Source organism: Oryctolagus cuniculus, chromosome 14 (genome assembly GCF_051225735.1).
Source record: "Oryctolagus cuniculus isolate XC-2025 breed Fujian yellow rabbit chromosome 14, ASM5122573v1, whole genome shotgun sequence".
Taxonomy (NCBI): Eukaryota; Metazoa; Chordata; class Mammalia; order Lagomorpha; family Leporidae; genus Oryctolagus; species Oryctolagus cuniculus.
This window is the reverse complement of record NC_142880.1, coordinates 53,666,302-53,691,713: the sequence shown is the minus strand read 5'-3', so window position 1 is coordinate 53,691,713 and position 25,412 is coordinate 53,666,302.

Genomic DNA, 25,412 nt, shown 5'->3' with positions numbered 1-25,412 from the left:
ATTAATGTTATCTTCAGATTTATATGAAAACTGCTTTCAACTCATCAGAACTATGTAAACAAGATTCAAGTGAATACTAGGATTAGCAACATAAAGAGTTCTCCAGAAATATCTTTATGGATATTGGTCCAATAAACTCCACTCAGTAGCAATATACTCTGTGGAAATAATTGATTTGTCAAATATTCATCCATATTTAAATCTATATTTACAGTTATCTCATTATGTTTGTTGCTACATGTACTTTCAATTGTAAATGTCATCCAGTGATCTCTAGTTAATTTACTAATGATAATGGCAACAGGGGCCAGCGCTGTGGCACAGAAGGTTAACGCCCTGGGCTGAGGCGCGGGCATCCCATATGGGCACCAGTTGGAGATCTGGCTGCTCCACTTCCAATCCATCTCTCTGCTGCAGCCTGGGGGAAAGTGGTAGAAGATGGCCCAAGTCCTTGGGCCCCTGAACTTGCCTGGGAGACCTGGAAGAAGCTCCTGGCTCCTGGATTCAGATTGGCACTGTTCCGGCCGTTGCTGCCAACCCGGAGCGAACCAGCAAATGGATGACCTCTCTCTTTCTCTCTCTCTCTTTCTCTCTGCCTCTCCTCTCTGTGTAACTCTGACTTTCAAGTAAATAAATAAATCTTCAAAAGAAATAATAATGGCAACAAAAACAATAAAACAAGAAGCACTAGAATGAAATCAACTTTGTGCACCACACAGTGCTTTATTATTGAATGCAGTGTTGGACAATAGCTATAAAGCTCTCATTACTGAGTAGCCATGTTCCATCCACTGAAAGAAAGTTCAATGGTGACTCAATGAAACAGTATTTCTGGTGCTACCTAGATCCCCATCAGCAACACCAGTGTTGCTTCCGTTGGCAAGATAGGAGTTGTCATAAATACAAATCACTTCATCTCTGAGAGACGCACTTGCTCACAATCTAATATGGCGAGGTTTCAAGGTTGTAGAGTGGGGATTCTGTAATGACTCGTGCTTAGTTATTTTTGTTGAAACTAAATCTTGCTAGAAATTATTTTCAGATTTCTGGGACACTGGTTGGCTTCTTCTATTGGTGATATCAATTTTCTGCTTGAATTGCATGAAAGATGTATGTTTCTTGGACAAACTGTGAAGAAATTAATGAGTTATTTTATTATTTTATTTTTTACTGACCCAGTTTGTAAAAATCATAATGCATGGTAAGAGTCACCAAATACTGTGGCTTGTAGGAGCCAAATCCCTTCTCAGGGAAGAGAGGCTCTATTAGATTTCTCATGAATATTTACATTTTTCTGACTAACAAAGCATTTTAAGTAAATGAATCAAGGCTTTCCCTATGCTCTGAATGAGAATAGATGTTTGGGAAAAGGAGAATCCTTTAGTCATGAAGACTTTTTCTTTCTTTTTTCTTCCTTTATTTTTCTTTTTTTTTCTTTTTCTTTTCCTTTTTTTTTGTTCAGTGTTATCTTTTGAGAATTCATTGAACTGTGGATGTTTCTGAACTTTGCGGAAGTAGAACATCATTTTCTCAGACTTCAGATTCACTCAGTCCTTTAAGTCCCATCTCCCATGACAGTAAGATAGATAAATTGGCTCCCTTTGGACTCTAGGACTTTAGCGCAGCATTCTCCTTGATTCCAGTAGGCCTCTACACTAAGGATGAGACTGTGACTGATTAGGTATCCAAAGTGAAAGGACTTGCAAGAAAGTTTTTACTAAAAGCATTCAGATTCCCTAGAAGAAGCATGAGGGTGTTTGTTACATGATGAATTTGAATACATAGAAAATATGATATACATAGCATTTGACATAGGTTAACAATTAATTACAGTTAAAGTTCACTTTTGAAAATTTTAACAGCATTACTTGGTTATAAAGATTTAAATACTGTCATTATAGTTCTAATGATTTTTTCTTTTTTGGTCACATTATGCAGACTATTCATATATTTTGACAACTAGAGACACAAAACAGAATTCTTTTTTGCAGCATTACAGCTTCTTGTCTGCATTATTTTGCTTTCACTCTGCAGTTCACATTTGGGCAGTACTGCCTGAACAGGTGCAGAGTGATGAGCTATTTTACTGGTTCTCCACACATCCTGGGATTGATTGAGAGCAATTGGATTATCTGTAACAATACAAAGCATTATGAAGCCAGTGCAATCCAGTGACAATTCAATATTATCACCATGACCTGAAATCATTCACTTAATATAGATTACAGTAGAACAGCAGCTTTAAGGTATGATTTTCACATTCAAGTGTGCATTTAATTGAATTCAAATATTGTAGCAGTGTGAATTTAAAAGATTTGAAGAAAAAGACCCATGAAAGCATAATAATTATGGCCATGGTCATCCTTTGCCAAGAGGAAAATCTCCCCAAACAGGAACAGATGTTAATATGGGCATACTGTTCCATAACAATAAAAATTTTATCGTGCATTTGTAGAAATTCTTTTATTTCCTAAAATGGTTCAGCATTCCATTTTATACAAGAATCATTTGCTGCAGAACTTCTATCATTTCAAAATAACCACTAAACAGCAACATAACAGAGAAAAATAATTTATAAAATTTATAAACTATTATAACCTATTTTGAATTATTAAATGTGATAGCTCACATAGTGAAAATTGGTTTTAAAGATTTGTGTTAATACTGCAGTAAGAAATTATATGAAATTTAGTTTGATAGATACATATCGATAAATTTTAAAATACGCTTCATATATAAATCAATCTTCATGTAAGTTCAAACTGTCAGGTAAACTTTCAGTACTTTTTTCTCAAATCTTTTTTCCCCCAATGAAAGCTTTTATTTAAAAAATAAAAATTTCATAAGTACAACTTTAGGAATATAGTGATTCTTTCCACCAAACCCACTCTCCCACCCATACTCCCATCCCTCCTCCTCCTCCCTCTGCCATTCCCAGTCCTATTCTCCATTGAGATTCATTTTCAATAACTTTATGCACAGAAGGCCAACTCTGTACTAAGTAAAGACTTTAACAATTTGCACACACACACACACACAGAGACCAAGTTTTACAGTTAACTCTCACAACACAACTCATTGAGGACAGAGGTCCTGCATGGAGAGGTAGTGTACAGTGACTCCTGTTGTTAATTTAACAAGTAACACTCTTAGGTATGATGTCAGTGATCACTCGAGGCTCTTGACATGAGCTGCTTAGGCTATGGAAGCCTTCTGAATCCAAAAACTCTGACTGTGTTTAGACAAGGCCATAAGCAAATTGGAGGATCTTTCCTCCCTTCAGAGAAAAGTACCTCCTTCTTTGATGGCCACTTCTTTCCACTGGGGTCTCGCTCACAGAGATCCTTCATGTAGAACATGTTTTGCCTCAGTGTCTTGGCTTTCCACACCTTAAAGGCTCTCATGGGTCTTTTTCTTCAAATCTTTAAAATTCCCACTGCTACAATATTTGAATTCAATTAAATGCACACTTGAATGTGAAAATTATATCTTTTTTTTTTTTTAACAGGCAGAGTGGACAGTGAGAGAGAGAGACAGAGAGAAAGGTCTTCCTTTGCCATTGGTTCACCCTCCAATGGCTGCTGCGGCCAGCGTGCTGTGACCAGCGCACCGCGCTGATTCGAAGGTAGGAGCCAACTGCTTCTCCTGGTCTCCCATGGGGTGCAGGGCCCAAGCACTTGGGCCATCCTCCACTGCACTCCCTGGCCACAGCAGAGAGCTGGCCTGGAAGAGGGGCAACCGGGACAGAATCCAGCGCCCCAACTGGGACTAGAACCCGGTGTGCCGGTGCCACTAGGTGCAGGATTAGCCTATTGAGCTGCAGCGCCGGCTGAAAATCATGTCTTAAAGCTGCTGTTCTACTGTAATCTATATTGAGTGAATGATTTCAGGTCATGGTGATAATATTGAATTGTCACTGGATTGCACTGGCTTCATAATGCTTTGTATTGTTACAGATAATCTAATAAATGTATTAACACTAATTAGTGATATAAAAAAGTGATTTGAGTTTAAATTGGTTAGGACAGTATTAATTTAAATGAGTATTTCAGAGATTGCCTTATATAGTTTTAGATGTAACAGTGTCAAAATTTAATTTTACAAATAGATATATTAATACATGTCTATAAGTTAGCTTTAATACTTACTGATTTAAGGCCGGCGCCGCGGCTCACTAGGCTAATCATCTGCCTGCGGCGCCAGCACCAAGGGTTCTAGTCCTGGTCCAGGCACCGGTCCTGTCCTGGTTGCTCCTCTTCCAGTCCAGCTCTCTGCTGTGGCCCAGGAGAGCAGTGGAGGATGGCCCAGGTGCTTGGGCTCCTGGCTCCTGGCTTCGGATCAGCAGAGCGGGCCTGCCGCTGTGGCAGCCGCTTGGGGGGTGAACCAATGGAAAAAGGAAGACCTTTCTCTCTGTCTCTCTCTCTCACTGTCTAACTCTGCCTGTCAAAAAAAAAAAAAAGAGTACTTATTGATTTAAAATTACTATATTTCTTTTGTTTGGAATGAATTTAACGTATCTATATGAAGGAGAAAGTATTAGAATCACAAAAATTGAGAAAAGAGGATCCCAAAATATAAACATCACATTTTCTTAAAAATGATAGCTATTGTATGTTGTCCTGAAAATGGTAATAGTTTTTTTTTTGTTTGTTTAAATGAAGATTCACAGGAAAATTTTACTTCAATACTGTGTATGCAACATTTAAAAAATTGAAAAGGAAAAATAAGTATGTCAACTTAAAGGATTTTCTTTGCATCTGCATTGTGGCATAGCAGGTACAGCTACCACCTGCAATGCTGGCATCCCATATGAGTACCACTTAGTGTCCCCACTGCTCCACTTCTGATCCAGGTCCCTGCTAATGGCCTGAAAAAAGCAGCAGAAGATGGTCCAAGTGGTTTGTCTCCTACTAACCTTTTGGGAAGCCTGGAAGAAGCTCCTGGCTCCTGGCTTCAGCCTTGTCAGGCCTTGGCCATTGTGGCCATCTGGAGGAGTTAACCAGTGCGTGGGAGATTTCTCTCTGTGTCTATTCCTCGCTCTCTGTAACTCTGATTTTCAATAAGTAAATAAATCATTTTAAAAAATATTTTCTCATCTTTTATGCAATATGTGATCAATTTAAGGTTAAAATTCTTTAATTAATTTCATTGTCATAGAATGCAATCATATTTTGTTAGACAAACCAATATGGGACTGACAACATATCAAATTTTAGGATTTTGCAATCTGTATTGGGTACTCAAGGTTAGAATGGGGGTGAACAATCCCAACAATCTAGCTGAAGATTCTGGAGCCAGGGAGAATGTAAAACATGGTTCTATTGCAGTGATGACAGTGACAAAAATAGCAGCCCATAGCCATCCTTGATAAGGTCCAGTTATGCTCAAAATATTAAAAATAAGGAAAACTCTGATCTCTGAACAGGTGAAGTGTAGAGAGATGGAAAATGACAAAGATTCAGGACATGATAGTTAGTCCAACATGGGTTTCTTTATTCAATTGTGTGTGGATAAGATGGACACAACTTCTGAGTAACCAGTGGTTGTGATTAATAGTTTTCAGATCGAATTGAAGTTACCATATCTCCTTTTGCTCTGCATGTAAAGCACAGAATTGCATATGGACTAAAAAGGAAAGAACATCTTTGCTCTAGAAATTTGGGAATTAAATGCATTTTAGAGTATGAACTTATGCTAGATGATTGATATCAAAAGTACTAATACAAAGAAATAACTGAGTTAGTAAATATTGCATTTGAGCATAAGAGTTTCAAAGGATCAATACCTGTTGCAACTCAGAATAATGAAAGAAAATAATAATGACTGAATTAAGAAAATATTTATATCTACTCTTATAGAAGAATTCTAGCAATTCTGCAGTATAAAGATTGTGTTACCTGCAAAATCATATAGACAAAAATACTTTAATTTAACATTTATTAATTTGAGTTTTGTTAGTCTTCAGGAAATTGTATAAATGTATTGCCTAATCATAACTGTCATTATCTACGAGTGAGTTATTAGACTTGTTTAAATATTATCTGATATTCTTTAAACTGGATTGGTTAAGATACACTACACAGGAGAAGCAAATTGAATTTTAGAGAAGTAGCTGGCTTATAACTATTATTCTCTAAATGCAGAATTTATTATAATGAAATTTGTATTTTTCTTCTATTTCATGTGTCTCCATCTCCATTTCTTAAAGATTTATTTATTTTATTTGAATGGTAGTATTACAGAGAGACAGACACACATACATACTGAGAGAGTGAGAGTGAGTGAGAGAGAGAGAGAGAGTATTCCATCTGCTCATTCACCCTCCACATAGCCACCATGGCTGTGACTGGGCCAGGCCAAAGCCAGAAGCCAGGAGCTTCATCCAGATCTCCAAAATGGATAGCAGGGATCCAAGTACTTGGGCTATCCAAGTCTGCCCTCCCAGGAGCATTAGCAGGGAGCTGGATTGAAAGTTGAGCAGCAGGGATGTGAACTGTGACACATATGAGATGCTTGTGTTGCAGGCATTGGCTTATCCCTCTATGCCACAACACCAGCTCCTCAAACTCCATTTTGAGCCCTTATCCTTTCAGTGTTGCAAACTGCTGTAATAAGAAGAGTGAAATACTACAACCTGATAATTTCTTAATTTTCTTCATTCTTAATTTTCATTTATTTATTTTCATTGTATTTGAAAGGGAGAGAGAAAGAGAGATTTTCCTTCTGTTTGTTCACTCCCCAAATGCCCACAACAGCAAGGGTTGGGCCAAGACATAGTCAGAGCCAGGACCTCAATTTAGGATTCCTCTGTGGCTGTCAGGGACTCACATACTTGAACCATCATCTGCTGCCTCCCAGGGTGTACATTAGCTGGAAGCTGAAATAGAAGTGTAGCCAAGTCTCAACCAGGCACTCTGATATGGAATGCATCCCTCCCAGGTAGGAAGTTAATATTGTACCAAAGGCCCCAGTCTAGAGCCTAATAATCTTGAGGGGATTTTCAAATGAAAATGTAAAGTTTACATAGGGAATATAGATGGAGTAATGATTTTTTAATGGTAAAAATAACTCTCACTAGTTGAGTTTCAATTTCCCATGAAGTGTCTTCACCAGTAAACTTGTGTGAATGATTTTTGATTTGTACAAAAAGGACATAGGTTGGGAGAAAAGGTGAATATACTGTAGAAGGTATTTCCACTAGGTTAAGCACAAGAGAAAATACAAGAGCAAGGTGAAGAGACTTTAGAAGTTCTCTAAGGAACTCAGATAGGTGTGGGAAAATGCAGGAACATATAAAGCAGAACTCTAATAGAAAGTTGTATAAATTGAAAAACTCAAGTTTAGGATGAATATTGGCAATGATGAACTGGTACTCTGATCTTCCACAGCTCCTGCCTGGTGTGCAGGGGATCATTATGCTGCATGACAGAAACATGCATTCTAAAAGTGTTAGTGGATGGTCAATGTATATGATCTTCCACGGATATCACAAAATGCAGACACCTCATATTTAAAGAAGAAAGGCTAGACTCCTGATTTCTGCAGTTGGCATATAACATCGTATCTAAAAGGACCTGGTAATGATAGCCACATAATGAGATCCCTCACTGTGGAATCACAGAGACACAACTGTGATCAATTTCAACAGAGGCAAAATTATTTGAGCAAGTTCTCTCTACCATGATATACATACCATCGAAGAGACGATTAGTAAGGTAGACGGTCCATGGGGCCTGTGCTGTGCCCTAGCAGGATAAGCTCCAAGTCCTTAATTGGGTGCTGCTCCAAGTCCCAGCTGCTCCATTTCCAATCCAGCTCCCTGCTAAGGTGCCTGGGAAAGTAGCCAAAGATGGCCCAAGTGGCCCAAGTGCTCTTGGCTCCTGGTTCCTGGCTTCCAACAGGTCTTTTGGGGTGTGAACCAGCAGATGAAAGATAGATTCTCTCTCTCTCTCTCTCTCATTCTTACCTTCAAATAGGTTAATAATAAATCTTTTTTTTTTAAAGAACGGTACAAGGACCATTGGAATTGGAACATGATTTGACTGAAATTTATGAATAAGAGCTGAGATAACTTAAAAAAAAAAACAGTTTTGATCTCTTCCCACTAAAATTCTTTCAACATATAAGATGCTGGCTGATGAATTAGAATATTTAGTTATGAAGTTCAACTGGCAATTTGACTAATTAGGGAAGTAAATAAAAATTTATTGTTTATGTATATGTATACTCAACTCCAGGAAAAAAGGTACAATAAGTTGAAATTATACTCCAAGTATCATCATGGAAAATTATATATAGAGAAGACAGGGTTAACCTGTTTTTACTGAGAATCTGTGGCATTGATTTTTTAACATGGGGGTAAAAATAACAGCTTTACCCAAGTAATAACTTAAAAAGCACTCATTTATTTCCTAAAAAGTGACCAATTATAGATAATGAGTGGCTTACTTTTATCTTAATCCTTCGAAATTGTAGGTTTTAGAGGGCAACATGGACGTATTATATTCTATCAAATTTGTTCCAGATCTTAACCCCTTACTATGTAATTACTTTTTGTTGCCCCTTATAAAAGCAATTTAATTCAGTCTCTGTTTCTTCTTTCAACCAGCCAGTAATTTCTGCTTTGGTTTTGGAAGCAGAGAACTTTTTCAGATATTTTTAGAAGATAGACAAAGTGTTTTGGAAGGTGTAAATGAGACTGTTACATTGGTAGAGGAACACGAGAACTTCAACACTAACATGGTCACAATTTACTACAGAATCCCACTAAAGAACAAAATTTTGTGATTACCAGTCACCTAACTTGCAAATTCATTTTCTGCTAAACTCTGCGCTTAAAATACCACCTCTGGTTTCTAGCAAGGATTCTTTTCGAACGAAATTCTTCAAAGTTTGAAAGCAGTCAATAAGGGGGAGTGAATTTAAGCTTTGTATTTTTTCCTCACCAGATGTTTTTCCATATAATTCTGTCTTCATTGAAAAGGTGAAATAAGCAAAACACAGAAAGACTATTGCCACGTGTTCTCCCTTATTTGTGGAAGATAAACTTTTTAAAAATGAAATTTTCATATGTATGAGTTTTGTGTGAATATAGTGTTTTGTCAAACTTTGTTTTAAATATTTGCCCAACAAATTTATAGAGATATGTACTTCCGGCCGGCTTTGTGGCTCAGTAGGCTAATCCTCCGCCTTGTGGCACCGGCACACCGGGTTCTAGTCCCAGTCGGGGCGCCGGATTCTGTCCCGGTTGCCCTCTTCCAGGCCAGCTCTCTGCTGTGGCCAGGGAGTGCAGTGGAGGATGGCCCAAGTACTTGGGCCCTGCACCCCATGGGAGACCAGGAGAACCACCTGGCTCCTGGCTTCGGATCAGCGTGGTACGCGGGCCGCAGCGCTCTGGCTGCGGCGGCCACTGGAGGGTGAACCACAGAAAAAAAAAAAAAAAAAAAAAAAAAAGAGAGAGAGAGAGAGAGAGAGAGAGAGAAATGTACTTCCTTAGTTTTAGTGATTTTGTGACTATTTTAAGCTTTATTTTATATGAGTGAAGATGAACGTCTTTTCACTTGATTGTTGTTAGAGCCCCTACCTGGCAGTTGCTAGCCTTTGGTAAATGAACCTGTAGATGGAAGCTCTCTCGTTCTTGCTCTCTCTCTCCCTCCATCCCTCCCTCTCCCTCACTTTCAAATAAAATACAAATGAATATAAAAATGTAAACAACACCTTTTCAAGGACTTGTTGGATATCATAGGAATCTCAACCTCTATAGGTTTGTACTTGCATCTCAGATTTTGTATGATTGTTTCCACAGGGAAAATTGAAGCAATTGGAAGTGCAGAACGTTACTTAGAGGCTATTGATTCAGAAAATACTTGAAAGTTGTCAACTGAAATGTGATTTACACACATGTAAAGAAATGTCAGAGTCTACTTCTGGTGTTCCTCTATATTTCCCTAATAATTTATGCTTCACTATATGCTGTAAATCATCACTGTATTCATTAGGATATTGCTTGATCCCCTTATTTGTCAGTAAGTTCTTTAAAATAAGTATCATGTACTCCTTGCTATTGTTAGTCTAGCACACAAGAAATTGCCAGAGATAAAGTATATGAGCATTAAATAGTCTTTCTTAGGGTGAGTGTTTTGAAACACTGCTCTGAATACCTGTAATCATTATCAGACTGCCTGGGCTTGAGTCCTGGTCCTGATTCCAATTTCAGTTTCCTGCTAGTGTGCACCCTAGCATGGCCCCAGTACTTGGTTCCCTGCTACTCACATGGGAGACTCAAACTGAGTTACAAGTTCCTGACTTTGGGCTGGTCTCAAACCATCATTGAGGACACTTAAGAAGTAAATCAGCAGATGAGAGATCTCTGTCTCTCTCTGCCTTCCTTCCTTTCAAATGAATATTTTTAAATAAGTCCTCCTCAAATCTACAGCATTATCTATGACATTTCATTCTCTTTATATTTTCTCTATTTTTATTTTCCCCCAAAAAACCTTTTATTTAAGGAATATAAACTTCATGCATTTCTTAACTACAGCTTTAGGAATATAGTGATCCTTCACACCACACCTGCCCTTCCACCCGCACTCCTGCCCTTCCTCTCTCTCCCGCTCCCATCTTCATTCCCATTCTCCGCTAAGATCCATTTTCAATTTACTTTATACACAGAAATCCAACATTATACTAAGTAAAGAATTCAACAATTTGCACAGAAATAAAAAAAAAAAACTTGTTACTCAACAGCCAAGACAAGAGCTGTTCAAAATCATTACATCTCAAAGTTAGTTCCACTTCTTTTTTTTTTTTTTTTTGAAAAACTTAATTAACTTTAAAGAAGCACCCTAGAATGATACATCTTTTGAGAGCACTTGGACATAACTATAACTTATGAGCCATAAGAATATCCTCCATTTAATACATTAAAAGAAAGTAAGTCCACACTTATATATTATTATTATATTTTCATGCATCCTGCTGCTAAAAGTAATCTCATCTGAGCTGGAAGTTTTTGGTTTTGCCTCCTATGTCTTGCAGAATGTCTTCCCCATAGCATTTATAAATAAATGAACAACTAAATAGAGAAAAAATGAAGACATACTACAAAAAGCGGAGTGAATTTTTTGTGGAATTGAAATGGATGATAGCAAAAGGACAATTTAAAAAGATCTTTACTCTTAAACTTTACACCACAGCTCATGAAACAGTGCGTTGTTATATTCTTTTGTCTTGCAATTCAAGATTTTCTTGGTGTAGGGGGGTAGATAATTTAAAATTTTATATTATTACTAAGTTTCCAGAGGCACAAAATTTATAGAAGAAAGAATTATTGATCTAAGGCTCATAGTCCTTAGAATGAACTTTTTGAATATAGATATTCTCATTGGTACTCATAAATACTCTCATTTGGTACTCATTAGAAGGGATGATAGGAATTGGGTCTGCTGTACTGAATCTGAGGAGGATAACAAGGCTAGGTTATCTGACTGTGTGTGGTTATGTAGGTAGCTGAGGGCGCTTATGCCCAACAGATTTTTTTTTCTTTGTTGTTATTTTGTATCTCAAAGCTATATAGTGTAATTTTACAAAATTGGTGATATTTCATTTATCATTGCTCCACCAGAGATCATGTGTTATTTTTGATGTCGTCTCATTCTTTGGATTACCTGAGTCATTTTCAGCGAGATTTTGAACTGAAAAGTGTTACACATGGCATGTGCTCCTGTATTTAATTAGCAGTGTAAGTTGTTTTGGGCTTCTTACCAGGTGCAAATACAGTCACTACCTGTTCTTCTAGACTACATAAATTTCTCTTTAAAATTCCTGAGGAGGATTTCCTTTGTTTCTTATGGAATCTGCTGCATCTCTTTATAAGTCAAACAATCATCCTGAAAGTTCAGAGATTCACCCATGCTGATTCATCTGATTTCTTTTTTTCAAATCTACTTTTGTTGTTAAACTATAGATGATACATCATCACATTAGCAGTAATGAATGAAGGACATAGTCCTTATTAACTAACAACTTGCTATTCCTTTCCCTAGGAAATTTCACTTTGGAGTACTATTTTTTCCCACTAGATATTTTCAATAGTGTTATCACTACTTATTTGGAGGTATGAGTGAATTATCTGTTTCCATCCTGGATGTATGGTAGGAAGGAGCTTTCTCAATGGAATCTACAGGCAAAGAGAATACTTAGAAATTAGGATTCTGAAAACCATGCACTAAGTATGATGCAAACTGTGTCTATGCATATTGTTAGTAAAGGCAAAAGGTCATTTAGAACTAAGGATTGAGACTGTTCTTTCTGTACATAGATCTAAGATATGAATCACCTTTATCACCTTCCCAAAAATGTGAACTGATAATTTAAATTCCATAAAGTATGTTTAAGTTGGTATTAGGTTCTAAGCCCATCCTAAGCTAATTTATTGCTCTGTAATTTAGGATAATTTTGAAAATTCTGTGATATGTACCATCTAGGTTTATTGGTTGGAAACTCTTTTCACACAAACATGTATTAGGATAATTTTACTTATTCAATTTGTCTTTAGGTATTCTGAAATGTCTTGTTACAAAAACAGCGAGTTAATAATAATAAATTAAAAATAATTAATAATTAATTTCACATTGTCAGACATAACAAAAATAATCTGTTTGATGGGAGTATGCATAATTTTATGAAAATAATTTTGTTATGAAAATTGGTGACATTTAATAGAAATTTCAGTCTTCTGGATATGTCACAATTACAGAGCATAATTGTCTCATTTTCAGTGTCACTGCTATTCTTGGTGCTAAAGGCCTGTATGGCCTTAGGCATTGCTGATCAAATATCCCATTCATGAGTGGAACTATGTTTTACAGAGTTTGATAGTGTGGTCATGTGCAACCACCATCATTGTGTTTTGAGCAGTAACCCTATCCTGAGAGTAATTTAAATGACTTGAAAAAAGATATAGTGTTGATAAAAATCAACAACAAAATCAGTGCTATAGTTGGTAGTACCCCAGACACTGATCTTGCTGCCCTTGTAAAAATGACTCACAGCCCTTCCTGGAAACTCTGAGCACTTCCTATCAACTTTGAAGCTCTTTATTTTCTGTTGTAGATAACTGCAAACCTTAAATAAAGGTGGTGTCTATTAAACAAGTTTTGTGCATTTAAATATCTAAAATTTAGTAGCTAACTTGGAAGGTAAAAAATTTTAAGTAGAAATAACCATTAACTATTAATCTTGTGGTAGAAATTTGGCTCAGTGGTTGACTATAACCAGATTGAGTTCTTTTCCCTTGTTTTAGCCTGTTCCAGCCCCACGATCTTAAAGGCATTTGCTGGGTAAACCAGAGGATGGAAGATCTCTATGTACCTGTCTGTCTCTCTGTCTTTCAAATAAATAAAAATTAAATCTGTCTCTCCCTGTGTCCTTTCTCTTTATTTCTCAACATCTCTGCTTATCCCTCACTCTCATATTCTCTTTCTTTTCCCATTAGTTCTATGAATCACCTATAAATGTACATAATATTCTAATCACTTTCTCATTTCATAGCAAATTTCTATGACTATGGCATCTTAAAAACTACAGAAATTTATTATGCTGTATATCCATGGGTCAAAAGATCCTATGAGGTATGTTTTGTCTGGGTTCTCCCATCCTGTTAGGGACTCATATTGATGCAATCAGATTATTGACAGAGCATTGATTCTTTTATAGACTCAGAATGAATGTCTCAAATTTTCTTCGGTTGTACCTGAATTTAGTTGCTTATAACTTTAGGACTATGGACCAGGTATTGGTCCTTCACTGGAAGTTGGTTTTTGATCATCCATATGGCTTCACTTCTTGTATTGAATTCCATGTGGCCTATCTCTGGCAAAAAGGAAGAGTTATTTGAGTATTTATTACTACAAGTCATCCTTCTTTCATACCTGGTTAAAGAGGGTTTTGTTTTTCAGAGTTCATGTTATTGGGTATCATCACATGAATGATGAAGTATCTCCCTATTTTCAGGTCTTTAACATTAATTATATATTCAGAGAACCTTTTTGATGTTTAATATAACATACTAATTGATTTTAAGAATCTGGTTATCAAAAATAGGCATGCAAAAGTGAGAAACATTTGTTTATTTTACAGAATATTTTTCATTTGCTCTATCCAGGGGCTGTGTAGAGGATTTGCTAGCAGAGTTGATGCCAACATTAATGATATTGCTTTTGCTTCTTTTTAGAGAACTGTCCCACTTCTCCTTTGTATTCAGCTTTAACATCCCCTCTCATGTTATATAATTTCCCTAGCAATTAACCACCTATTCAGATTTTCCACCAAACTTGGGCCAAATCTCTGCTGTAAAATCACCTGTTCTAATTTGCGTTTGTCTTCGTACTGGGTTGAAAGTGTACTGAGAGAAGGAGCTTCACCTCTATCATTATATTGACCCAAGTTTGTTGTGCAGCAGCTACTTAATGAACATCTGTTTTTCACAACCTGGTCAGCCTGGAGAGTCACAATTTTTACCAGTAGAAAAATGTATCCTTTATAGTTTAAGTTTATTTACTTGATGATTAATGAAATTTATCCTTTCCCTATGTTTATTAGTAATGTGTGCTTCTGCAGATAACTATATCCACAATCTTTGCTTAATTTAACATGAGAATATTTATTTTATTAATTTGTAGAGTTAGCAATGTTTTGATGTTGACCATATTTAGTTATTAACCTGGAAAATATGTGGACAACATTTTCTTCCAGACAACTTAATAACTTTGTGCTACGGGGCCGGCACTGTGGTGCAGCTGGTTAATGCCCTGGCCTGCAGTGCCAGCATCCCATATGGGCGCTGGTTCGAGACTTGGCTGCTCCACTTCCTGTCTGCTATGGTCTGGGAAAGCAGTAGAAGATGGCCCAAATCCTTGGGCCCCTACACCCACGTGGGAGACCCAGAAGAAGCTTCTGGCTCCTGGTTTTGGATCCGTCCACCTCCAGCCATTGCGGCCAATTGGGGAGTGAACCATCAGATGGAAGACCTCTCTCTTTCTCTCTCTCTGCCTCTCCTCTCTCTGTGTAACTCTGCCTTTCAAATAAATAAATAAATCTTTAAGAAAAACTTTGTGTTAGTATTGTTCATAAACAAATTTTATTTATTTACTTATTTATTTGGTAGAGAAAGAAAAAAGAGAGAAAGAGAGAGAGAGAGAAAAAAAAAACTTTTACGCACACTGGTTCAACCCCCAAATGTCTCCACTGCTTTTCCCAAGTACAATTACATGGAGTTGGATTGGAAGTGGAGCAGCAGGGACACAAACCAGTGCCCAAATGGGAAGACAGTAGGCAGTGGCTCTGTTATACCACAACACTGACCCCATAAGTTTTCATTTCTTTATCATTAAAATTAGCATATAATTCTCAGCTAATTCACAAATATGATCAATGTAAATTGTGTGCTTTCTGGATCCAGAAATACTATCCTGTCCATTCTTTCAATGACACTCATTACTTTTCCATCACTGTCACTATGCATTTGGAACTAATTATCCATTGGGAATCACTTCCTATCAGTCTCCTCATTTCCAAAACGCCTCTGTGTTTTGTTGCATCTAAAATGGCCACCTTATGTTTAAGCCTATGGGGAAATGAAGAACCATTCAATAATTTTTGTGACCATAGGCTATCTACTATGAACTAGTATATAAATTTACTAATTGCCTAGCTCATACTATAATATTCATAAATTTAAGAGCTGTTACACATGTTATGAAAGCACCACAAGAAAATAGGACTGAATAGTATATTAAAATGCAATCATAGAAGTAAGATTCTAAATCTTCAATTCAGAAGAAAAAGAATGACAAACAAAATCCATTTATAATAGAATTTGTGGGGTAAGTGTTGTGGCACAGTGATTTAAGCTGCTGCTAGTGTTCCTGGCATCCCATATCTGAGAACTGGCTTCAGTCCCAGCTACCCCCTTCCTTTCCAGCTTCTGCTGATGATCTGGGAAGGAACCAGATTACCCAAGTACTTAGACCCTGTTATACATGAATGAAGTTTCCGACTTCTAGCTTTGGCCCAGTCCTGGCCCTTGCAGTCATCTGGGGAGTAAACCAGCAGATGGAAGAACTCTCTCTTTCTCTCTCTCTCCCATACACACACACACACACACACATAAAATGTAAAAAAAAATGAAACTTTATACTGCTGATAACAGTCTTTGCATGGATCTAGAATCAGTTGTTTGATTTGAAACAGTGTACTGCAGCCAGAATGTCATCTTGGGATGCCATTGCCAATGCAACTGGATTCTTTTCCATATTTTTTTCTGTTTGGAACGTCTAACCACAAAATATGTGCATTTTGATTTCTATTTAGTCATTAGTTACATGAATTTTTAAGTTATTATAAGGAAAGAGTAAAATGGAAGGAGTCCAGTTGCCTTGCTGATTCTAAGGTTTCCAAGTTTTGCTTCCAGGGATTGAATTTTGAATTTAAAGAAAAGTAGAAGCCATTCCTTGGGACACTACATTTAGACCCCATGTCCAAAGAATCAGTTACTTTATGTGTTGACAGAGCACTCCTGAAGGCCTGAGAATCCTGGCTATGGGTCTTGCTTTGTTAAGTCATTATAAAACTTCAGCAGGTATTGTGGTGAGAGTGAGAACCTTCAATTTTGAGAGGCTGCTTTCCAGGCTCCAGAGCTGCCCTTTGGAGTAGACATCTTCAAGGATGTTGCACATAATAACCATGAGGGCTACAGCATACATTCTGCAGGAAATAGCAGCACTGTAGGCAGCGATAGAGAAGACAAATGAGCCACTACCCACGCCTGAGGAACAGGTGTCATTTCCCCACCATGATGGATACCAAGAAACATCTTCCTTTAAAGGATTTACTGGAAACATACAGAAAATCAGGATTTTTCCCAAAATAAAAATAAATAAATATTATTGTCAAAGACATGGCAAGCCATTAGAGTAGGCATCTACCAAGCAGACTGTGAGCAGAAAACCACTGGAATGCCTGACTGGGAAATGTTGCTCACTGATCTGTCCCTCATACTCCCTTATGGTGACCTCCACTTGGGCTAGTAAATATATTTAGTTCCTGGAATTTCAAATATTAGCTCTGTTTATTGTGAATATTCTGATGCTGATGACATTTGGGTAATGGGAGATGTGACAACCACAGAGCAGCAGGTCACAAGGCTAAAATTATAGCTCTTCTTTAGATTGTGGGTGTTGTTTAGAGCTATTCACTGTCCAAGAGAAATCTTAAGTAACTAGTCCAGTTAGCAGTCATGGCCACACCATTTTGGTCATAGCATGAATGTTCCATAAACTTTAAAGAATTGTTTTATGGTGGAATCCAAAACACCGACAGTGGGGCAAATGAAAGATAGAACTGATTTGCTATCTATATCTCAAAACAACAACAACAACAAAAAATGCCAGGCCTTATGTTCAAGACATTATTCCTGGTGACACTGGAGAAGTAGTGTGGCAACTAGGCAGGAACTAGCTAAATTTCTCCGGCTCCTGTGGGTGGCTAATTTGGAACATTTAATGGGTTTTTGGGCAGATTTGTCTGTAGTTGTCTAGTGATTAGGGTATGTGTATGGCGGCATGAAATATGACAATCTGACAAGAGAGGTAGTTTTGAATGTAGACTTAATAAGATACTCAATAAGAGGAACTGACCACCCTTAGGCAGAGTCTCACAAATAGCTCAGGACGGAATTTTTAGCACTAATTTAGTGAGATTATCACGACGAAAGCCATCCAAATTTAATGTATACACCTTGATGATAACATCAAGGCTATAAGCATATTTATCATTCTCCAAAGCTTCATCCTACTCTCTAAAGACAGTTTTATACTAATAAAACACAACTGTATTAGAGATGAAAACATGCCTTGGAAGGACAAGTGAAGAAAGAAGCAGAAGACCTATTCCAGTACATTATAAACTATATACATAAAGATCGCAAGATTTGAACAAATGTTACCACTTAATTGGGAGTCTGGGAATATTTGGTAGAGAATCTCAAGTGCTCTAGGTAAAGAAGAAGGATTGACTAAGGAAAACTAACAATTTTTTCACATGGAATTCATGGCTTAATGCATTGACTCATTGGTTGGAAAGTCATTTTTAACAATCTGCTGAATTGGTGAACTAAATTCTGATCCCAATGGTGGCCTCTCATTAATGAGATTGAAATCTCAGTATACTCCTATATAATACAATGCAGTTGTCCCCAAGGCTCAGGGTAATGGGAATGTTGGAACAGAAGTACACTGTACAACCTTCTCAACCACCATTTATTCACATCCTTGGGAGAGTCAAACTAAAAAGATTCACCCTTATGAAAGCATTGAAAAAAATGCATTCACTACCAACCACCAGCTCTGTAGTTCCTGAACTCTGTGAAATACAGTTGACTTCTGGGGGTACCACAATTCAGAAGCTTTGAGATTATTTAGGTTGGTGACCAAGTGGTAGTACTCAACTCTCAGACACATAATATGAAAAATTACAATAATAAAACATACATGAAGTGTGGATTATTTTTCTTATTATACATCTTTAGTGAAACAGTGTACAAAGCAATTTATTTGCAGGAGTTTTAGAAAATAATTCAATTACAGAACTCCAAATATGCTCATTGACTAATATAAGAAGGAAACAATATTTAGAAGGCAGAAATCTTACTTGAGTCACCATAGTGAAGATTTATGTCCTCATAGCTCATTCTGAAAGGGAAGGCAGTTTATACCCCAAGACCATCTTGACTGAATGAGAAACCATGATCTATTCAGAGAGAAACTAACAATATGATCACATATTGATACCTGCAATCTTCCTTCACATCTTTTCAGGAGTAAGAGAAATGAATAACTTGTAGTGATTATCTCATGTATTTTGCTGAGAACTAATAGTTATTTTAACTATAATAACTATAGTTATTTTTCTCAACACAGAATTTAGAATGGATATAAATATAAGCAGTAACCATCAAATTTTCCACATTCTGTATTTGATCCATGAATAATTATGGTGGGAAAGGCTAACTAGGAAACACTAGAATTGCACCTGCCTAACCTTGCCTGGTAGAAAACAAAACTAAACAAAAATATCACATCCCTAGAGCAATTATGAAGATTAGTGCCACCATCAATGACTTGAAATATGCAAGAGTGCTAATTCCTACCACATTCCCATTTAACATGCCTATTTGGACAGTGAAAAGCCAGATGTGTCAAGGAGAATGACAGTCGATTATCACCCACATAATTAGGTAGTGATTCCAATCACAGCTGCATTACCAGATATGGTATCTCCCCTGGAGAAAATTAACACAGGCCCTGACACCTGGTATACTGCTATTGAAATAGCAATGCATTTCCTCTCCTATCTCTGCCAGCAAAAGAAAGCATAAGCAGTTTTCCATCACATGAGAAATACAAGAGAATACATTTTCTGTTTTATTTCAGAATTATATCAACACTCCATCTCACTTTCATAAAATATTCTGGAATAGATACATGAATTGTCTTGACACTGCACATAATGTGATGCTGGTACATTTTGTTCTTGACTGTATGATCATTTCTAAATGGATAGGCTTCCTAGAACCCTAGCAAAAATGCAGTTATTAAGGGGTGACAAACCCTTTAAAATTTGAACATATAAAACTGAAGAAATATGTTCAATGTCAGTGATCTGGAGCTGGGTAACTTGAAATACTACTAATTTTGGGTTGGACCCACAGCAATAGAAAAAATGTAATAGATTCAGGTTGCTGTGCAAAATCCCCTGGCAGTTGGACCATATGGTGCAGGAATCCACTATGACTGAGAGTGTCTGTGTCAGAGAGATAATTTTCATGGAGCCTTTACACATCACAGTAAGAGATTAGGAGTCTCAAAACACAGGATTTGGGAGGAAAATCATGCTTTTTTATATTGATAGATTATTCTCCATTTGAAATATTGTATCTGACACTACTGGGCCTTCTGGTGCCTTGTTGAGATGGAACCACTTTCCATGACTGTGGTAGGCTGAATATTGCCTTCTCCCAAAGATGGTCACTTCACTTTCCAGTACCTGAGATATGTGAATATGTTACTTAAGTACAAAAGGACTCTTCACATGTGATTATGTTAGCGTCTTGAGATGGAGAATTACCCTGCATCACCCCAATTGGCTGCAATATTATGACAAAGTTTTTAGTAAGAGACTAAGATGTAGGATAAAGTTACATAAACAATATGTGAGAAGCAGGGAGAGGGTGGAAGAGACAGAGATATTGGAAGATGGTATAGAGGGTGGCACTGGGAGCAAAGAATGCAGATGTCTTCTAGAAGCTAGAAAGGGCAAGAGAATTGATTATTCCCTAAAGTCTCCAGAAAGAATATGGTTCTTTCTATATGTTGATGATTGGACTGTTGATCTCCAGAACTATAAGACAATGTGTAATTTATGCCCATAATTAAGTTCAAAATTGTTGCATTGTTAAAAGGAAACAATACTATGAGACATAAAATGATAATTTGAGCTCTGCTACTCATCACACATAAAGATAACTGTCTATGCTTAGAAAACATATTTGTTTACATAAACATAAATAAATTATAAACTGGATATGTACCACAGTATTGAATATTATAATATAAATTATACATTATACTTAGAAGATTGGATATGAGTTGTTCCTGAGGGCTCAGCAAACTCTCATGAGCAGGTGTCACAGATTCCCATACCAGATATCCTTTTGCTCTCCTCCTTTTCCCTAAACTCACACATATGGCTTCTGCACAAAATTATTAGAACAGGGAACCACATGAACTTGATTTGTGAATCTCTCTGCATATTTTGCTGACACCAGTCAGAAGTGAATGGCTTTTTTTTTTTTTTTTTTTTTTGACAGGCAGAGTGGACAGTGAGAGAGAGACAGAGAGAAAGGTCTTCCTTTGCCGTTGGTTCACCCTCCAATGGCCGCCGCGGCCGGCATGCTGCGACCGGCACACCGCGCTGATCTGAAGGCAGGAGCCAGGTACTTATCCTGGTCTCCCATGGGGTGCAGGGCCCAAACACTTGGGCCATCCTCCACTGCACTCCCTGGCCACAGCAGAGAGCTGGCCTGGAAGAGGGGCAGCCAGGACAGAATCCGGCGCCCTGACTGGGACTAGAACCCGGTGTGCCGGCGCCTCAAGGCGGAGGATTAGCCTAGAGAGCCGCGGCACTGGCCTGAATGGCTTCTTCTTGACAGCTCCACTCAGAGGTTGCTCTAAAAGACAATGAAAAAAAGGAAATTATCCTTGTGGACAGATCTTTGGTTAGTATTTCTTGTTCAAGACTGAAAAAAAGGAAGCCTGAGATGGAGATTTATATACACACATGAGCACTAGTGAGATAGTGATCTATATGTGTTCTCAGGCCCTAGTGATACAGAGAACTACATAAATTCCTAGGCACTAGCTAGTTCTTTGAGTAGGCAACATGTGGCTTCAATAACCCATAAAAATGGGAGAAAAGTAGTTCAAAAGGTCTCAGGAAAAAGGGAGTGAATACTCACACACGAAGTAGAGATTGTTTAGGTTGCATGTAAATAGCTATCAAAGAGCAAAACACCCAGTTATGAGACATATAAGATGGCAGGTACTGCAAATAGGAACCTCTTTTCCCAGATTCTCCAGTGCTAACTCATGTCTAAAGTTGTAATTGAGGCCAGGATGAGGGATACTCATGACTTTCAGTGTGAACTTCATCTCCTGAAGGTTATTCTGGTTGTTTTTGCTCTTGAGCATCCAACATGCCTGGAGCGGAAGTCAATGTTTTATCCCTGATGTAGTCCCATTCGCTTGCCAGAAATAGATCAAATATTGGCAGAAATTCAATTACGTATTTCATCTTTGAGGAAGCAACAAGAGGGAATTTTATGTCTGACAATTACCTTATCGATTTCTATGATTTCATATACAAAACATTGACTCTGACCCTTGACACAGCTTAAAACAAAAAAGATGTGACAATAGGTTCATACTCAAACCATTAACAGGTTCTTATGTTCCATTACCAGGATAAAGCTATTTTGATGGAAGGATGGAGTGACATGATGAAGGCTGAATTAGAATCCTCGCAAAATTTGGATGTCATTACATATGATGCAGCAATTGCAATAAATCAACAACTGATATGTTATTTCCATAATCAGAATGCAGAGGTCTGGGAACTGAGGATTAGAAGTGACATACCAATTATATGATTACTCCTAAGTAATCATTTAGATTTAGATTTTTAAAATTTATACCACTTCATACTGAATTGGCTTAGAAGTCTTTGAACCCATTAAAGGAATTCTTACACTGAAGAAACTTGATTCTATTGAATTACTAATATGCAACTATCCTCTGGCCAAGTTGGCTTACTCTGTGATTTGATGAGCAGAAATAGAAGGACAAATGTGTTTTTCAGGAATTTCCAGCCTAATCACCAGGAGAATCTTTGTTTTTGGGACCAAAACAGGAAATAGAGGCCAACCTTGGGAACTGTAGGTAATTATAATTATTACTTTCTTGACTAATAATCCTGGATAATGGAAGTGTAAGGTACACGGAAACAAAAAAAATAAATCTGGTAATTGAAAGTTGAATTTATATAATTGGTTCAAATGTCCACCTGGTCGATTTTCTCTTTGAGAAAAAGAGAAGCAATAAAAATAATTCTGGTAATATGGAAACATGATTACAGATGCAATCTTTCTGATAATTAGGCACACAAAGACTTCTCCATTTGGAATGACTGGTTCTTTCCTCAACCTTCACCCAAAATCTTCTACAGCAAAACAGTAGTCATACCTAATATTCAGCTTCAGGTAGAAGGTGAAATGAGTTCACACCCGCCAGTGCTGAACTGGTAGATCCTGGTAATTCAAGTTCTTCTTTATTCACCAGAATAAAATGTGAGAATGAATGGAGTGCACTATGATAAAGATTTTCTATTGTGTCTTCACATTCTTCCCCTGTCTTATACTCTGTGACACTAACCTGCAGAGATAGCATGGAAGTTTGTTTCTGGCTTCTAATGGGACAGAATGACGGAAAACATCAGGAGTTCACAGACATAAACTGAAGACTGAAGTCACTATGTGTATTCTCCCGCTTCACTCCTTTGGAGGTTGCTACAATCATCCTGAAACTCCACAGAAACCTCAGTTCTATCTCACAGCTACCTAGTCTTGTTTTCAGTGACTTTTCTCTCTTACTGCCCTTTAAGGGTTATGGGTGGTTATAACATCCTTAGGCTCCTGCACAGTCCCTTTCACTAATTTCCCTAAATTTTATGTCACCCTGTAGTCTGTTTATCAAACACTTCTCAGAGTTTACTAGACTGAATATACTTCCATATTTCAGCTGACTGACACATTTCTCTACTATATGCCAGGCGTCATCCTTGTGTCAATGCATCTGGTTGCCAAAAGAGGATAATTTTAAAAATCGTATCCTAGCTTTCACCTGATGAAAAGTTAGCATTCCAAGTGTGCAAGCTTTTTCTTTTCAGAATGTAGAAAGACACCAAGGAGGATAAATACTTGGAGGAAAGTAACCTAATTAATAACATTGTTTCACATGAATGTAGAAAAATTAACTTGTTCTTAGAAAAGGCTAGACATTGTGAAGTAAGTAATATGAAAAACACTTTGGAAGTAGATGTTTACTATAATTTTATGAGTGATAAATATCTCAGATAGTTCATAATTTATGTTATACTTCAATAAGTGTTTATTGTTCAAAACTTCATTATATCTTTTGGTTATGAGACTATCAAGAGAATCATTCATGGTGACCCAACCTAGGCACTCTGGAAACTTGCTATGCTCCAGAAGATGTCCAAGTTATGGACTCAGAGATTATATTCTATTAAATTATTCAATATTGTGGCTGGTGTTGTAGAATGGCATGGTATGTCACTGCTTATGATGCTTATGATGTAGTTTGAGTCCTGGTTGCTCTACTTCCCACCTGGCTTTCTAAAAATACACATAGAAAAGCAATGATTGGTGACTCAAGTATTTTGGGCCCCCAATCCTTTTTTCAAGATCAGGATGGTGTTCTGGGTTCTGGCTTCAGCCTTGATAGATTCTCTCTCTCTCTCTCTCTCTCTCTCACATACGCACACACACACACACACACACATGCATCTTGTTACCTTTCAAATAAATAAATAAATCATCCAATATTATTTACCATGTGATTATTTTCTTTACTTTTTTAACTTTGAACTGAAAGAATATCTTGCGGAGAGATAATATGGTTTGACGTGATTTATGTGTAATATATGACAATATCTTAGCACGATGCTAAAAAGTGACCTAGAAAAACTTGGAAAGTGATCAGAAGACTGTGTAGTTTCCAGCAATATCCAAGGCAGAAGACATAGATAGAATATTTCAAGACTGTATTATAATGAAGTATGTACTGTCAGAGCAAGAGGTAGAGATGTCAATCCCATCTTAAAAAAATAGGAAAAAGTTATATAATTAAGTCTTCACAGAATAAAAATGCTGATTCCTTAATTGACCAGTAAAATAGTACAAAAAATTGTCAAAGCCAATAAGCTTGAAAAAAAGACAAGTGGAATAAGAAAAAAAGAAGATAAGTAGGAAAAAGGGATATAAGGAACAGAGGAGACAAACACTAAGCAATTGATCAGATTGTATAGTTAAACCCAATGGTATTAATAATCTCTTTAAATATGCCGGCATGGCTCACTAGGCTAATCCTCTGCCTGCGGTGCCGGCACCCAGGGTTCTAGTCCCAGTCAGGGCGCCAGATTCTGTCCCGGTTGCTCCTCTTCCAGTTCAGCTCTCTGCTGTGGCCCGGAAGTGCAGTGGAGGATGGCCCAGGCCCTTGGGCTCTGCATCCGCATGGGAGACCAGGAGGAAGCACCTGGCTCCTTGCTTCAGATGGGCACAGCGTGCTGGCCGCGATGTGCCTGCCATAGTGGCCACTTTGGGGGTGAACCAACGGAAAAAGGAAGACCTTTCTCACTGTCTCTCTCTGTCACTGTTTAACTCTGCCTGTCAAAAAAAAAAATAATAATCTCTTTAAATAGAAATATTCTTATTTTACTCAGGTAATAAATGAAGGTTAAATTTATGTAATTGGTTCAAATGTCCACCCAGCAGATTTTCTCCTTGAGGAAAAGAGGAGCAATAAAAAGAGTTCTGGTAAAATGGAGACATGATTACAAATGTAATCTTTTTAAAAGACACACAAAGACTTTTCAATTTGGAATGATTAGTTCTTTCCTCAACCCTCATCCAAAATCTTATACAGAAAACACTAGTTTAATCTAATACATTCAGCTTCAGGTAGAAGGTGAAATGAGTTCAGGTAAAACAAGCTATCATG